Consider the following 16,159-nt stretch of genomic DNA (forward strand, 5'->3'; position numbering starts at 1 on the left):
CTTTGGTCCAGACTGGAACATATTAATGCTTGTTCAATGAATTGCTATGAAGTTTGGTAGAGGCATGTTCCCCAGAGAAATCCTCTTGAGGATCTCTTGGCTCTTATTGAGTCCTACTAGCAGGTCAGAGTTTTGGAGATAGTTGTCACTGATAACGACACATGGAAAAGTCACGGGATCCCCAAGTTCATATGCCTTCAAACTCTGGAAAACATGATTGGCTGTACACATTGTTCTAACAATCCATTCAGTAGATGTTGAGGTAATTCACAATAAGTTAAACGTTGCTGGCATGCTGTAGACACTACAGGGTGTGTCAAAGGGTCAACAATGTTGGTGGCTTCTTTCTCAGGGTACCGGGAATGTTTTTAACATTTTTAGATTGTAATCCATCAAATAAGTGTCTTGATTACTAGTGGTGCACTGACAAATGCACGTAATCCCTTGCAGCAGCCGTAAAAGAAAAGTGTATGCTTCATGCCAGGCATTGATTACTTATCATTTATTGTGCTAAACCCCCCCCCCCTCCACAAAAAACAAAATAAAGACATCAATTGTACTAGTGTCAACGTTTTTACTGTTTTACAGTAGGAAGGTCATTAGTCAATAAGCAAAACAATATGGGGGCATTGTTGCAGTTGTATATTCACTGACAAAAGTACCTTCTCATCTCAAAAGCAGCTGTGATTTTGGGAATATGTTACGCCCTCTGAGCATCTCTTCCTTCAGGTCATGTTTGTTCAGGTGAAACTGCACCTCTATCAGCTGGCAGGACATTTTGCATCACCTTCTTTTACATCATGTTGAGCAATGTGTCGTCATGTGCATCCTGCGGCTCTGAGCACATCATGTACTTCCAATTGTTTTTATTCCAAAACAGCAGGTTGCAAAGCTGTGCCGGACACAGTTTGCACTTTAACATTTAAAAAAGGGGACTACACAACTAACCCAAGTGTAAGGCTAAAACAAAAAAAACTTTATCCAATGTTTCCAACAGATCCAGAGCGAAGATACTTTTTTCAGTCCCTGTTTCTTCTCAGACCTGGCAGCTGAGTGCTCTGAAAGAAACAGACAGGAGAGCAAATAATTACCTTTCCCAGGTAGCTGCAGTGATTGTTGGGGGCTGTAGGATGAGTGAAGAGGGCTGTGTGTGTGTGTGTGTGTGTGTGTGTGTGTGTGTGTGTGTGTGTGTGTGTGTGCGTGTGTGTGTGTGTGTCTGCGTGTGTGTCTGTGTGTGTGTGTGCGTGTGTGTGTGTGTGTGTGTGTGTGTGTGTGTGTGTGTGTCTGTGTCCGAAAACGGCATGTCCTTTTGACCTTGTGGCGCTGCAGACACACACAGAGAGACGGTTTTGTGTCCCCAGACAAGAGGTCTGCTTTCACCTGAGCAGGCTCGGCCAATTACACCCCCCTCACTCCCCAGCAGAGACAAAGAAGAGCAGAGCGGGATGAGTGACTGGGACCAGGCCGGGGGACTCTTCATCAGAGGAGGAGTCGGTTTGGCTCTAGGGAGACAGGGACATTTCTGAACCTTGCAGATTTAAAAAAACTTCCTTTGCTTTGAAGGTTTATATACGCACCTTGTTCTGCAGTTAATGTTTGCCAATAATAACATCTTAACAGCACCGACATATCAAGGGTTTGTGATGTTCTCTACTGAGGCTGGTTTTGGCAAAATGACATTCCTCTGTGCCTTCAGGTGCAAGAACAGGTTCAGGCTTGGCCAAAAGCACATACAGTGGAAGGTTTTATGCATTGGTTTGGTATTGCCTGAGGATTCAGCTAGCATCAGATCACGTTTAGTGATTATATATTAAACTCTGGCAGAGATTCCACATTCTTTCGTGTGCGTAAGAAGGGATGGCAGGGAAAGCGTGTGAATATCTGAGCATCGAAACTGACTTATGTTTGCTTCGTTTTACCTCACACGGACCATGATAAAACCTCTGCACACACTCAAGAAAAGATCTGCAAAATCTTCTGTCTGGTGTGATCATTTTCAATCTTTCACCTGTTGCTACGCGGATTCTTAAATTCTGACATGAATAACCTCTCAGTTAAACTTTAAATTGTTTTTTTTATTCACTAAAGTAAAAACATTTTGAAGATATTTGGCACCATCAGTTGAGGTGCACCAACCTGTCTATGATCAAAGTGTTGTGTTATATGTGAGAATAAAATACATCTGATTTGCATAAGACTGTAGAGTGGAGAAACCCTGTGGGAACAATGGCAGAGCCTTGACTAAAATGATTGATTCAAATGTTAATGTGGTTTCACAGGTGAGCAATTGGTTGACCTGTCAGTTAGAGGTTGTGATAATAGCCAGTTGACAACAGAAATAAAAAGTTGGTTAAATGTATTAACCAACGTTTTAATATTTAATAAATGCACACATTTAAATTACATATTGTCATAGTTTGTGAAAACAAGCATCGGTTAGCTTTTAATGGCAAAGGGGCCCTTTTCTGCTCATTTTCAGGTTCATATTAGTATTTTGTGCCTATACTGCGACAAAATAACCTATATAACACACTACAGGATTTGGAAGACCCTAAAAAGCATAAAAGGGCCTGACAAGTAGCGAGGTAAAGTAAGGTTTTATGTGGGCTATGTCAGATTAAAGTGTTTTATAATCACTTGACCAGAGCAACGTATAACCATATTCACCAACCAATAAATGTAACCCAGTGACACACTCTCCAACCTAAATCAGCACAGATAACGTTAAATCAATGTGTGATGATTGTGTGTGATTTTTTAAAGAATACATTTGCAACCACGAGTAAAACCAGTGATGTGATTGGTCTTCACCAAATACTTTCAAACATTGTGCTGCCCAGAGAACCAGGCCTGATAATGGTAATGACTTCACAATACGTGCTTTAACTCAACTTGGTTAAAGGCAAAGATTGAAAAATGTATTGGAATATATGGATACAAAATACACACTTCACAGGCCCACATTTATTACATCACGGCTCTTATAAAACAGCCTCTGCAACATGTTTCCTGGACTAGTTAAAAAGTCTAAGTTTAAACTGGGAAATTAGTCATCAGGAAGATCCCTAGTGGAAAGGAACATGGTTTTGATGGGCATTGATGAAGTAGTTATAGCTCGATCAGAACGCAAGCAGTATTTCAGTGTCTTCGTCCAGTTGCACTAGTAGAAAGGTTTAACGCTGTGCATATGATAATTTAGTGTAATGCAGACCCTAACCCTACCCCAAGCCCTAACCCTAATATCCTTACCATTCCTAAAACAATTTAACAGTTGTTTTCACTGGGCTGTCATTATACTTTAAACATGTAATTAAAGAGCTTAAGCTGTTCTGTAAACCTGTCCTTATGAAAACACTTTTTATGGCTCACCTTGCCAATCATTTAACGATCCCATTTCCATCTTGATTTTTTTTCCTTTGCTGAGGTAAGGTGTTTTATAATGTCTTTTCGATTGTCTGTGTTGTGCTGTCAGAGTGAATTGTGGTGTACAGTACATTTAACCTGCCAGGCCTTTGAAATAGCTGTCACGAAGATATGGGGCTGTTATTGAAGCCATTATAAGATTTAGGACCTGAACAGCCGTAGGGCCTGCTTCAAAGAGAGCAAGAGCCAGTGCTGGCTTCTCTTAAGCAGCGATCCAGATTAACACACGCAATCATGCAAGCACACACACACATGCATGCACATACTGATTCAGATATCAAACTGGAAATGCAAAAACAAACATTGAGGGAGAGTTCCCATGTTTAAATATGAATAGGCGTTGTCACATTACTTGTTGGCTAATGCAAATTGGATTTATCTTTGGGGCAAATTGGTTATGTTGGGAAGTTTTACTTTACCTAAAATATGTGCTTTATATTTAAAATATACAATCGTCCACTATATGAATGATACAATGCTGATCATATATTCTAAATCCTGAGGACTGTCTGCTATGGACCTATGGTGAATGGCGGTCAGATTAAGTTTGTTTTCATACATTATGTACATATGCATGGTATAGATGGGTGAGGAATCAAAGAAAATACGCTAAGAGTAAAATGTCTCAGGTTCTGATCCCACAGACACGGGTTTCTACAGGTGCTGCTGCTGGCAGAGCTGGTTGGAAAAACAGTAAGGTGTGCCTGTGGAGAGGGGTTGTAACTGTAGAGAGTTGTCTACTGACTTCTAACAAAACATAAGGAATATAAATATCCGGTTCCATACATATACTCTTAAGCTTTCACACAATTAAACCGCTTACTAGCTAGCAAGACCTTCCACATCAGAGTAGCAGAGCCCACCATTTTTGATACACAGCTTTGACCAAGTGTTACACCGACAAGGAGAGCAACTTGGAGCCATGTTCTGAAAAATACAAGAAAACCTTTATGTGCATCCAAAAATATAAAAACGCGACATGTAGCGGCAAGCGGAGTGCATGCTAGGTTTACTTTGGCGCTTGAGAAAATAAGGTTTTTTGCAACACTTTTCAAGCGTCAAGGTGTGATCTAGAATTAAAGTTGCTTTTCACATGATACGCGATTTGCTCTTTACTCAAGCGTAGCGCTTCCGCGTATTCGTGCAGGCCCACTCTCTCGTAGAAACACAACGTCAGTGCAGAGCCGTATTACCGCGTATTGTGTCAATCCAGCTTTAGGCCACCATGAACCTTGACACACCTCCCATTCTTCACTTTTTCAATGTTCCTCCAAACCTACATTGTCTTCATGGGAATGTTGATTTTGGAGATGATGCTGCAGTGTAGGATTTCAATATTAAAAACAGCTTGTTTGTATTCAATGCTAAACTTTCTGTCTCTCTTAAGGAAGTAGACAAATACTTTTTATCTGCCTTGTCATCAGGAGAAAATCCTTATAGATGCTCCACTGACAAAGAAAAGGGAGATTTATTTTGTGGACTCATCGGTGTTTTAAGTCTGTTCATCTTTCTGCGAGAAAGCAAGCACTTTAGTATTAATTTGTCATTACTTGTAGCTATTGGTGTAATTTCCCACAGAGTAGGCCATAACACTGACAGGGTAATTCCTCTCTGCTGTGTAAACCTCCCTGAGGTGGTCTTTGTTTGCTTTGCACAGGGCTTAGCCGACATACATTCATCTTCGCGCTTTTCAAATCGATTTGACAAGTTTTCTCACCCCTAATTTGTCATGTGCTCACTGACTTTGCTAAATACTGACCCCGCTCTCCTGTCACATTTAGAGGGTTAATGGGGTCCACTTCAGATAACTGCTGTTTGACCAAGTCTGCCTCCAACCTTTAATAGTCTGTTTCAACAAGCCAAGCACCAAAAGCAAACTTCACCGAGGAGGTAATGGCACAGCACTGTCACATGGCTGCACACACTCTGAAAACCTCAAAGAAGGACACACACACACACACACACACACACACACACACACACACACACACACACACACACACACACACACACACACACACACACACACACACACACACACACACACACACACACACACACACACACACACACACACACACACACACACACACACACACACACACGGTTTCTTATACTACAATGGCCTGCCGTGTACTGGCACATTTTTGTGTCTTTACAGTTTCTGGGTCACTTGTTGCTTTCAGTTAGAACCAACCCTGATAGATTATTTAAAGCATCTTAAGACAAAATTACATTCCTGTCAGGGATGGCTGCCATGCTTTGGCTATAATATCCAAATATGACTGACCTAGGCGAAACACTTTTAGGATGGCCTTTCTTTTTTCCTTACATTTGTTCTTGTTTATTCAATGCAGAGATCACCATTCCCATGACAACTTAATTTAGTTTATCTTCCACTGATTGCAAATGTTAACTCTGCAAAGTTATCCTTTCTCTTCTATCTAATCAGCATAATATCACGTCATTAGAAAGATATAGCATAATGAGATCCGTACCATGATTCACACAGATCGGGATGAGCTGTTGTCAGCTCTTATTGCTCTGTCATTTGTTCTAAGAATCCTGTGTGTTATCACTTCATCCATGCAGTGCTTGCAGAGGGATGGACAGTTCTATGCAGCTCTTATCTCACGCTGGCCTCTTGCATTTCCGTTAAAGAGCAGGCGCTATCTCACCTAGCCTTCTATTCTGTCCAGTATGTCCATCACAGATTAGTTAAGACCGCTAGTCTACTCACTTCTGGCTTGTTATTATCCATCAGTGGTGTTGGAAAATTATATTAAATTGCGTTTTCTCGAATATCTATCAATACATGAATGAATTAATCAATAAAGCATTTGGACACTCAATTACAAAAAAAGGAATGTGAGTATAGTATTTTAATAGGAACCGATTTTACCCTCATCATTGGGGTTTTAAATAACCAATTTGAGTTCTTCTGCTCCGAAAATTGTCTGTATAACAAACAATTTGCATTTGGTCACACTTCCATGGTGCCATTCACTTTGCTTTAACCATAATTGATGCGTTAACTAACAAACTACATTAGGCAGAAAGTTTAGATTTCCATTGAAATGTCTGAATTAAATCATAAAAGCATTTATTTCAGTTGTGTTACTGATAATTCATTAGATATGATCATGTGTAAGCTGTTAAGAATAGCACATGTGAAATAAGCTGAAAGCACTTGAATTCATCTGGAAATGAATTCCTTAGACGAATACACCATAGGAAAATGCAGTTTTAGGTTCTGATGTAAATGCATCTGGAGGAACCAAATACAAACATTTTTTATTCATTATTTATTAATTAGCTGATTATTTTTGACAAATTGTTTTGTCAATGAATTGATAGAAAATAATGAATAGTTTCAGTTTCTCAGTTTCCCAAAGCACAAGATCACACATTCCAAACATGAAAGTCATATCAAATAAAAAAAACATTAAATCCTCACACCCTGGAAGCTGGAACTACAGAACGCTTGAAGGGTTTTCTTATTTGGTAAACATGACTCTTGGCGGCCAAGTTATAACTAAAGTTGTAAATGATATGCAAATATAATCCACGGTTGGGTCTGAAAAGAAACTGTCACTCAAAGTAAGTAATGTACTGTATGTGTCAAACACCCCTAGACTAACAGCAACAGCCAATCCTGGGTCCTGTTCTCTACGTCACTATTCCTCATTAACAGACCACACATAGAGACAGAAAGCAGACTGGCAACTGTTGTTGTTTTTTTCTTTCGTTTGACTGGTTTGGTCCAGTAATGGCGCCTGTGGTTTGTTGATACTATCGCTCACTGCAACCACATGAAGAGAAAAACCGACAGTTAATTAAAGCATTATCACACACACACACACACACACACACACACACACACACACACACACACACACACACACACACACACACACACACACACACACACACACACACACACACACACACACACACACACACACACACAATGACATGAATGACAGGTACATCTTGTAGAATGGTTGACAGTACCACATTATGCAAATAAGGCGTAACATGTGCTCAATCATAAAACCATGACAATGCAGAAAGTACAACTGGCGACAGTTTGCTGAACCCAAGTCTTGGGTGGTGAAAGTGCCAGAGAGAGAAGGACCAAACAAAAGAGAAAAAGCTTCAACATTAAAAGTGAGTCACCTTGGCGTGCAGAACAGTACTTTGGATATGCCCATCCCTCTGTAACGTTTACTGCTTAATATGTCAAAATAACTGAGGAAAAAGTAGAGCACATACTTTATATTAAATCAATCAATGCGTTTCTTCTATCACTTATATCAATTATGATAAATGGTGAATGGACTGTATTTACATAGCACTTCTTCTTGTTTTGACGACCCCTGAAAGCGCTTAACATTCTTAGTTATCATTAACCAATTTACAACTTATTTATACAGAATGTATCCAGAACATTCACACACACACACTGAACATTCACACACATTCACACACCATTGGCCATGCCATTGGGAGCACCTTTGGGTAAAGTATCTTGCCCAAGGATATATTGACATGTTGTCTGCAGGGGCTTGGATCGAATCCACAACCATTGATTTCACCTCAAGGCAGATAACGTTTTATTTTAACTCATAGGATACAATAAGATCTACTAAAGAATAAAAAGTTGTTGGTTTCTTAAACCTTCAATATAGAAACAATCATTAAAGGGATTTTCAAGAGAAGAAGGAACAAGACGCATTTGAGCTCTCTCTCTCTTGTTGCAGCCTTTGTGTGAATTAGATGGACAAGTTAGTGGTTATTATCACCAATTTCAATTGTTATACTAGGCCTTAGTTTAGTTAGCTCCTAATTACTAGCAAATGAAAGTTTCAATTGTTGAAGCAGTGCCAAGGAAAATTATGTTTTATTTCAGTTTTAAATCTTGACAACAGAAATGAAAATAAACGTGTTGTTTTCAAAGTAAATCCCTCAAAAATCTTTTAATAAAAACTTATTGTCAATTCAGATATAAGCCATGACTTACAGTAGTGAGTCATTGGTTAGCAAGGTTGCCTCACAGGGAAGCTCCTGCCATGTGAGTTCCCTCAGTTCCCTTCAACAGACCTGTAGGTCGGGCCAATTAAAATCTCTGAATTGCCTGAAATGTCTGTGTGATAATTGGTTGGTGTGTTAGCTTGTGACCGGTGCCCTGTCCAGCGTGTTACCCTCACCCTAACTCAGTTGATCATCAATCATGCAATTTAAACCTTGCTGAGTCTTGAAAAAGGTGGTTGCTAACAAAACAACTAAACGCCATCTCACCGAAAACTAGTCCATCTATAGCTGCTGGTGGTGAGGGGAAGTCATGCGACATTGTCTGTGTTAGCTTTTAATTAGATGTGATTGCATTAGAAAAAAGTTGTGTTAATTTGTTTGCTGGGAAAATGTTATTGGTTTTAGCTGAGGGAATCTCAACCTTTGCCTTTCCAAAAACATACAAAAATGAGATTATTACAACATTGTCATTACAAATAAATAAGGGGCTTCAAACTGTCAAATATTGCCGTTCTTGATGGAGTTGCTGAAGAATATAATTGCATTTAGTCATCAGAAATACTTTCTCATATATTTTACTGTCAGAGTTCACCAGTAGTAACATAATGTAATCTAATTTTATGTGATCTGAAATGGCCACTGACCACAACAATGTATTCATAATAATGTATTTAGGAATGCAGAACAGTACTATGGAGACTATAATCAATAAAATGAATAAAAGGAAATGTATTTGTCTATCCTTCCATTTTCAAATGTGTCCCTTCCCATGAACTCCATATCTCTGAAATGGCTAGTTTAATCGCCTTTCAGCTTATTGTTTTGGTTTTACAGAGGACAACATAATTGTTGTGGTTAACCATCACAGCTTGTATGAAACTTATCCCGACAAGATGGCAGTTGTTTTTTAATCAAAAAGGTCTGATAAATCCATTGTATACTATCCCCCAAAAACTAAATGGCAGACTGTCAAAATTAGTTACTGGCTGGTGAAAGTAGTGCAGCATTTAGTGGCTAAAAAGATGGAGGTTTTCTCCTAAGTAGTTGGTAAAGAGCAAACTACTTAAAGAAGAAGAACACCGGACATTTGTTAAGTTGTTAGAAACACAACTCCAATGTTGCTCAATGTCTGCTGAAGGCACTTTGAGCTAAGAATGAAAACCAAAAGAATAAGGTATGTATAACTTTCTGCCTGTTGAGTTGTTTATCTATATCATTCAAGGAGACATCACACACAGACAATGACAGGTAAATGTAATAACAGAAAATGACACATAGGTCACATCTGAAACCACAGATGTGATGTGCGCCTCAGGCTGCGCAACCTCATTAATCCTCCCCTAGGCCACAATAGCTAACTGTTGCATCGGGAACCTTTCTCTGGTTTAACACCTCAGGCTCTCCGCAGAAAGATGGGACTCATTGGTTTCCTACGGGAGCTCATCCACACTGGAAACTGTATACCACCCCCGACAGACAGGTTTTCACGAACAGGTAAAGGCCCAGATACACCGGCCAGTCACCTTGAAGTCGCCGACACCGACTGTTGCGTCGCCGGACTCTCCTGCGTATTTGTCGACTTCGCGCACTGGAACACACCGCAAATCCGAGCCGAGCACGTATGAACTGCGCATGTGTGAGTGGCAATAACTCTCCTTACCAGCAGGCGGCGGTAGTGTGTATTCATCATTCAAAAGAGGCAACAACATGAACAACCGGAAGACAGAGAAGAAGAACAGACTCCGTGATATAAACAAACAACAAATAGCGTTTTTCTTTCCATTTTCACTCTCGTCCATTGAAAACATGAACGAACAGGAGCTCTATAAACCGATGAGGTAAAATAGCCGTCCGTGTGTGTTCCATCTTCCATTTTAAATCATTTGATTACCTCCCTCACTTCCGTTAAACGCTTCTCATGCACTGATTCGCTAGCTGAACAGCCAATCAGTGTTATCCCTTTGTCGACTTCCGGTGGTGTTCCCGACGCCGATTCAACAAGCACGCACGCACGCACGCACGCACACACACACACACACACACCACAAAATGTAACAGAAGCCTGTTGCTCTTCACTGATATTGTTTTGTGTGTTTGTTGCAGTTTGTAAAATTAAATGAGCTGATTTGGGATTATTCCCAAGGTTAATAGTGCATGTCGTTTTATTTGTGTTTTTATTTGTGCGTGTGTGTGTGTGTGTGTGTGTGTGTGTGTGTGTGTGTGTTTGTTTGTTTGTTTGTGTTTGTGTTTTTGTGTGTCAATGATACAGTAACTGCAGGCCAAGTGTTAGGACTGGATATCCAGGAAGAGTTGGTTTTCAGGACCACAACAATGTGTGTGTGTGCAAATGCTAGCTGGCTACTGGCTGGGTGTCCTAATGTACCCTTAGACTAGAGGATCCTCTTCTTGTCTATAAAATGTTTTCACATCCTACAAAACTGCATTATAGTCTTCTATGCATGCAGGCAGCGCTTTTACGACTAATATTTTGTGTATTGTCTTTTGATTAATTCAAGTTATTATATCTGGAGCAAAGGAGGAATTCAAGTGACGTAATAAAAAGAGCAACTAAGTCCATGTAGGAAGTGGGTCAGGACTTTGACATTGCAGACCATAATTTGTGTTCTTCATGAAACAGAAGTGTTCTAACAGTGCTGACTTATTTTAAACTATGTTCTCAACTTTTGTAACATAAATAACTCAAATACGTAACGTACCTAACTCACGATAGTACACAACAACACATTTTTTTTAAAGACACTTTTGTGGGGGTTTCCCTTTATTATTTAGTACAGCTAAAACTAGACAAAAAGGGTAGATAGAGGGGACGACGTGTAGCAAAGGGGGCCCACGTTGCTCTAGTATGGCCTCAACCTTAAAATATTTTCCACCAGCTTTACCTGGTGAGCTACCAGCATGGTTTTGTTTCAATCCACAACGTCAACCACTGGTTCAAGACCAATACTGTTTCAAAATGTTCGCCTGTTGCAGATTCAGTCGAAAAAAATGCACCCACTGGCAAACAACATATTCTGTCATTTAGGTACGAGGAAGTAGCTTCGTCTATCTTTCTGAAGTACACAGGTTACCTTTCTCATGTCACTCATGTGACGCAATCATCATATGAGTACTGACTTGGTAATCAGTTAAACATTTCAAATCTAACCAGATCATCATCATATATGTCTGGCATATGTCTGGCAAGGGAATTTCCTCTGTAATTTCTTCACATGTTACACCACAAATGCACAACCTTAATAAGTCATCACATCAAAGCCTCCAACACCTTTCTTAGTATTACTCTGTATAGTAAAGCTGTGTAGTTTGTTTTCAAACATGTGCCTCCATTAAAAGGAGGTGTACTGCACCCTTGCATAGTTCTCAGAGAGCATACAAGTGATACAATGCTATCGGAGGTTTCCATCTGAGTCCCTGCAGTATCAGAGTAAGGCTTACTGAGAGGTAAATGAGTTTCACCAAAGCCTGACGGATAGCCTTGACCTTTGCCTCCTCGATACTTTGTGTGCCCGGGGACAGGAGTAATTAGTCAGAGGACACCTCACATACCCAAGCCTCATCCCCATTCAAGGTGTCATTTACCACTGTTCATGTTGTCTTGTAAACTTTTAAACCTAATGCTGGAGCAACTGTTAGCTGGGATTTATCATAAGGTATACTAAAGCAGGATATTTTCTTTACTAAAGTGGGATATTTTCACTACATTATTTTAGTTGTATCAATAATAATACAGAAACAAGAAGCAATTTTGTCAGTATACCAGCTTTCTATACAAATACTGACATATAGGCTAATATAACCCAACACTATGCACAGTAAAACTAAAATGCAATACATAAAATGAGATGTACACAACGTAACACCAATTATACAAGACATGCAAATTGATACCTCCCAAAATTCGAAATGTACTGAAAATGATAATGCTTCAAGTTTCTTTTAGATTCACAATAATATGATGATGCATTCATGTAAGTCAGAGAACTCATTTTTGGCACATTTTGAGGGCTTTTCTGTAGTTTGTACAGATTTATATGGTTCCATTTTCACAGTTACAATCAGTTGTGACATAGCCAATAGGCGCATCACACCGCAGTACTTTTCCCACTTTAGTTCATCAGAACTCTTTAGTTCTGATTAACTAAATATAGATCGCGTTCACACCGGAATAAATCCCTGGGGGTGGATTACGCAAATAAAACCGCTGACATCACTTCTTCTTCTTCTGCTTTGGGTTTACAGGCAGGCCGCAAACAACTTCACGGCGTATACTGCCACCCGAAGTCCCCGGCCGGAAGTCCCCGGAGTTAGGGACTGGCTTCAGTAGAAGCAGCTGGGACTCCCAGCAGCTTCTACTGAAGCCTTCCGAGTAAATTGCCAGGACGCCGACACCTCCTCATCTCCACCGCTCCCATGTTTTTTTTGCGTTGCCATAAGTTAGTCTCTCTGCGTTTCTGCGCTGGGCATTGCATTATTAGCATTAGCATTAGCTAATGCTAATAATACAATGCAAGGATAATAAAATGGCGGCTTCACAAAACTTTTTGGGAGTTTTACGGGGCGTGGTTTGCATTCCGCCCAGCCAATCAGACATAGGAACCTTTTTCTCCCACGAAAGTCCCTGCTCTCTAGCAGGGACGGAAAAGGGGGTAAAAAGGTTCTCATGAACTAATTTTAGTTCCGGCTCATTTTGGTGTGAACGCAACATTTCGGAACTGTATCGGAACTAAAGTGGGAAAAGTACTGCGGTGTGAACGCGCCTAATGTATCTGTAAATGTAAATGTCTTTCAAGCATTAGAATTACAAGTATTTTGCAAACATTATACTCTTGCTGTTTTGCAAGATATTTCCCGATCTCATTGTTGAGGAAGTGTTTCTTGGAGCAAAGAGATTTTTTTTTTGTCTTTTAGAGTACAACCCCTCAGTGACATGTTGTCCTTTATCTCTACAACCCTTCTTAACTCCCAGGCCCTATCACCTGTCGCTCTGTGACAATGGAACACAGCTCTTTGGATGGAGTGACCTCTCCATCCTCTTCTTAGTTGACACTTTGTATTACTCTATTAACGTAACTCAAAGCCCTCCAGAGTAACCCGTCACTTCCTTAATCTCTTCCCCCTCTCTATGTTCTTCATTTTTCTCTTTCACCACTCCGTCTTACCTTCTTTCTCTCTTTACTTCCATTTTTTTCTTCCTTTCCCTCTCATTCTCCGAAGCTCTGCTCTCTAGTGTCTCTGTCATCGCCTGCTATGATGTATTCCCAGGGGTGAGCCCGGGGACCAAAGAAAAGGCTTTCAGATGTCAAACCGGAAAAGAAAGAACTCTAAAGCTCTAAAATAGTGTCCTTATTTTCTTGAATGTCATAAAAGCGCGGAAATGTACAAACCCAAAAGCCTCTTTCACGCATGGAACTGTCGGTTTTAGATAGTGGGTTTTTTTGTTCACACAAAGGATTCCTTTGCCGAAAAATCAAGTACAACTTTTTTAGCCCCAGGACAGGACCTGTTTGAGATAAAGGAGATCAAACATGTTAGCCTTGTCTCTATGAATGGAAATCCACCACTTTGGTCTAGTTCATTGAAATATCGAAACAGTTCTCAGGCGTGAGGCCCAGAGGATGAATCCTAATGACAAAGTCACTAGCAAATCAAACTTATTTATACCCTTTTCCACCAACCCCATGTTTATGCAGCTTTTGAAAACACAGGAAAACCTGCTAAAATAGGCGATAGACTCTTCCCATTTCCAGTAGATGAGAGTGCTTTCAGTTTTGTTTTTCTGGTTTTCCCTGTTCATCTGCATGAATGCCAGCCGGCACCAGAAGCAGGTTTGGTAAACAAAATGTGATGGTGATCTCTTTCAAACTCTCCAACCAGAGTTGGTCATTGTTGAAAGAGTGGAAAGACCAACAAAGACAGCTCTGTCTGAAGACGATCAGCCATGTAAAATTACCATTTCTTTAAATGGAGTCTGAGTGCAATAAGGAGAGCATGTTAAATTTATGTTTTGTAAGTTAAAAAAGTAAGATTATTGTTGATATCCTTGTTGATTTTACTTAATATATATTAAATTCAATGCATGTCACATGGAATCGTCGCTGAAAAGGTGCGAGAATTATTGTGTCCATCTGGGTGTCAAGTTTCCAACACGGCTAATCAGAACTGGAGATTCTTAGTTTTATATTATGATAAGACCTAGGACAGGTCTACAACTTCGCCAGGGGATATGTAAAAAGTAAAAATATATTTTGGATGAGTTAGGTCTAGTTGATAGCTGGAGAGCTAAGAACTCAAAAACAAGGGGCTTCACTTTTTTCTCGAACGTGCATGGGTCATATACAAGGATTGATATGATCTGTATATCTAAGCAGAGCTTCTACAAGGTTGAAGATTGTGTTATTGAACCTGTTACATTATCAGACCATAACCCAGAAAGGATGAGTATACATTTGGGTTTTGATAGGCATTTTAAATACTGGAGGTTAAATGTCTCCATGTTAACAGACCCAGTTATTAAACAACAACTAAAAGAAACAACAGAAGATTATTTTACAATAAATGACAATGGGTCAGTATCCCCCTCCATACTTTGGAATGGAGCAAAGGCTGTACTGAGAGGTAAGTGTATTGAAATAGCGGTCAAATTCAATAAACAAAGACTTGAAAAGGAAAAACAATTGGAAAGTGATATAAAAAGATTAGGACATGAGCATAAATTAACTGGAGATGCTAATAATTTAAACAATTTAAGGGCTTTAGAGATGAGCTAGATGATTTACTCACTCGCAAGGCGGAGGGAGCTCTCTGATTCACGAATCAAAGAGACTATATGAGAAGGGGAACCGAGCAAGCAAATGACTTGCTTTTCAGTTGAGAAAGGAGCAGTCCAATCGTATAGTATCTCAAATAAAGCACCCCACGTCCTTGTCTGAGGTGTCTCACCCGGTAGAAGTAGCAGAAGCTTTTAAAACATTTTATAAGGATCTCTATGATGCTTCGGGTGAGGCTCAAAATATGTCGAAGTTGAGAGGAGTCTTCCAAAATATCAAGTTGTCAAAGTTAAAGGAGGAAGAGGCAAAGCAATTAATAGATCCCATTCTAGAAAGTGAAATAAGAGAAACCATTAAGTCGCTGAATTTTACAAGACTTTCATGGAAGATTTTGCGCCGAAACGTTGTCATGTCTTTTAACTATGCCGTGAATGAAAATGACCCACCTAAGAGCTGCTCTGAGGGGATAATAACAGTAATTCAAAAAGAGGGGAAGGAGCCGAGTGAGTGTGGCTCGTATAGACCTATTAGTCTGCTTGGAAGTGATGTGAAGATTCTTAGCTCTATATTGGCCAACCGAATGCAAAAATATCAAAGGAAATGAATGAACACTGACCAGACTGGATTCATACCAGGTCGCCAAGGTGCAAATAATATCAGGAGAACCTTAAATCTACAGTCTATAGCAAGAGATTCCGCGCATCCCTCAATGCTTCTGAGTCTGGATGCAGAGAAGGCGTTTGACAGGGTGGATTGGATCTAAATGTCACTATGGAACAAATGGGATTCAGTTCAACTTGTATAAAGTGGATTACTACTATAAAAGTACCCAGTGTCTAGAGTCAGGGTGAATGGATACTGCTCAGATTTTTTTGAAATTAAGAAAGGTGTTCAGCAGGGAAGTTTTGTTTGCA

General features: G+C 39.9%; 1 long non-coding RNA gene across 1 annotated transcript in view; it reads right to left on the bottom strand.

The window, feature by feature from the left end:
* Positions 1-487: 487 nt before the first annotated feature.
* Positions 488-16,159, bottom strand: part of LOC307018587 — a 43,856-nt gene continuing 28,184 nt past the window's right edge. The window contains exon 3 of the long non-coding RNA XR_013802456.1: positions 488-1,058. This is a non-coding gene — a long non-coding RNA (uncharacterized lncRNA). The remainder of the gene's footprint in view (positions 1,059-16,159) is intronic.

Source organism: Notothenia rossii, assembly GCF_949606895.1.
Source record: "Notothenia rossii genome assembly, chromosome: 9".
In the NCBI taxonomy this organism is placed as follows: Eukaryota; Metazoa; Chordata; class Actinopteri; order Perciformes; family Nototheniidae; genus Notothenia; species Notothenia rossii.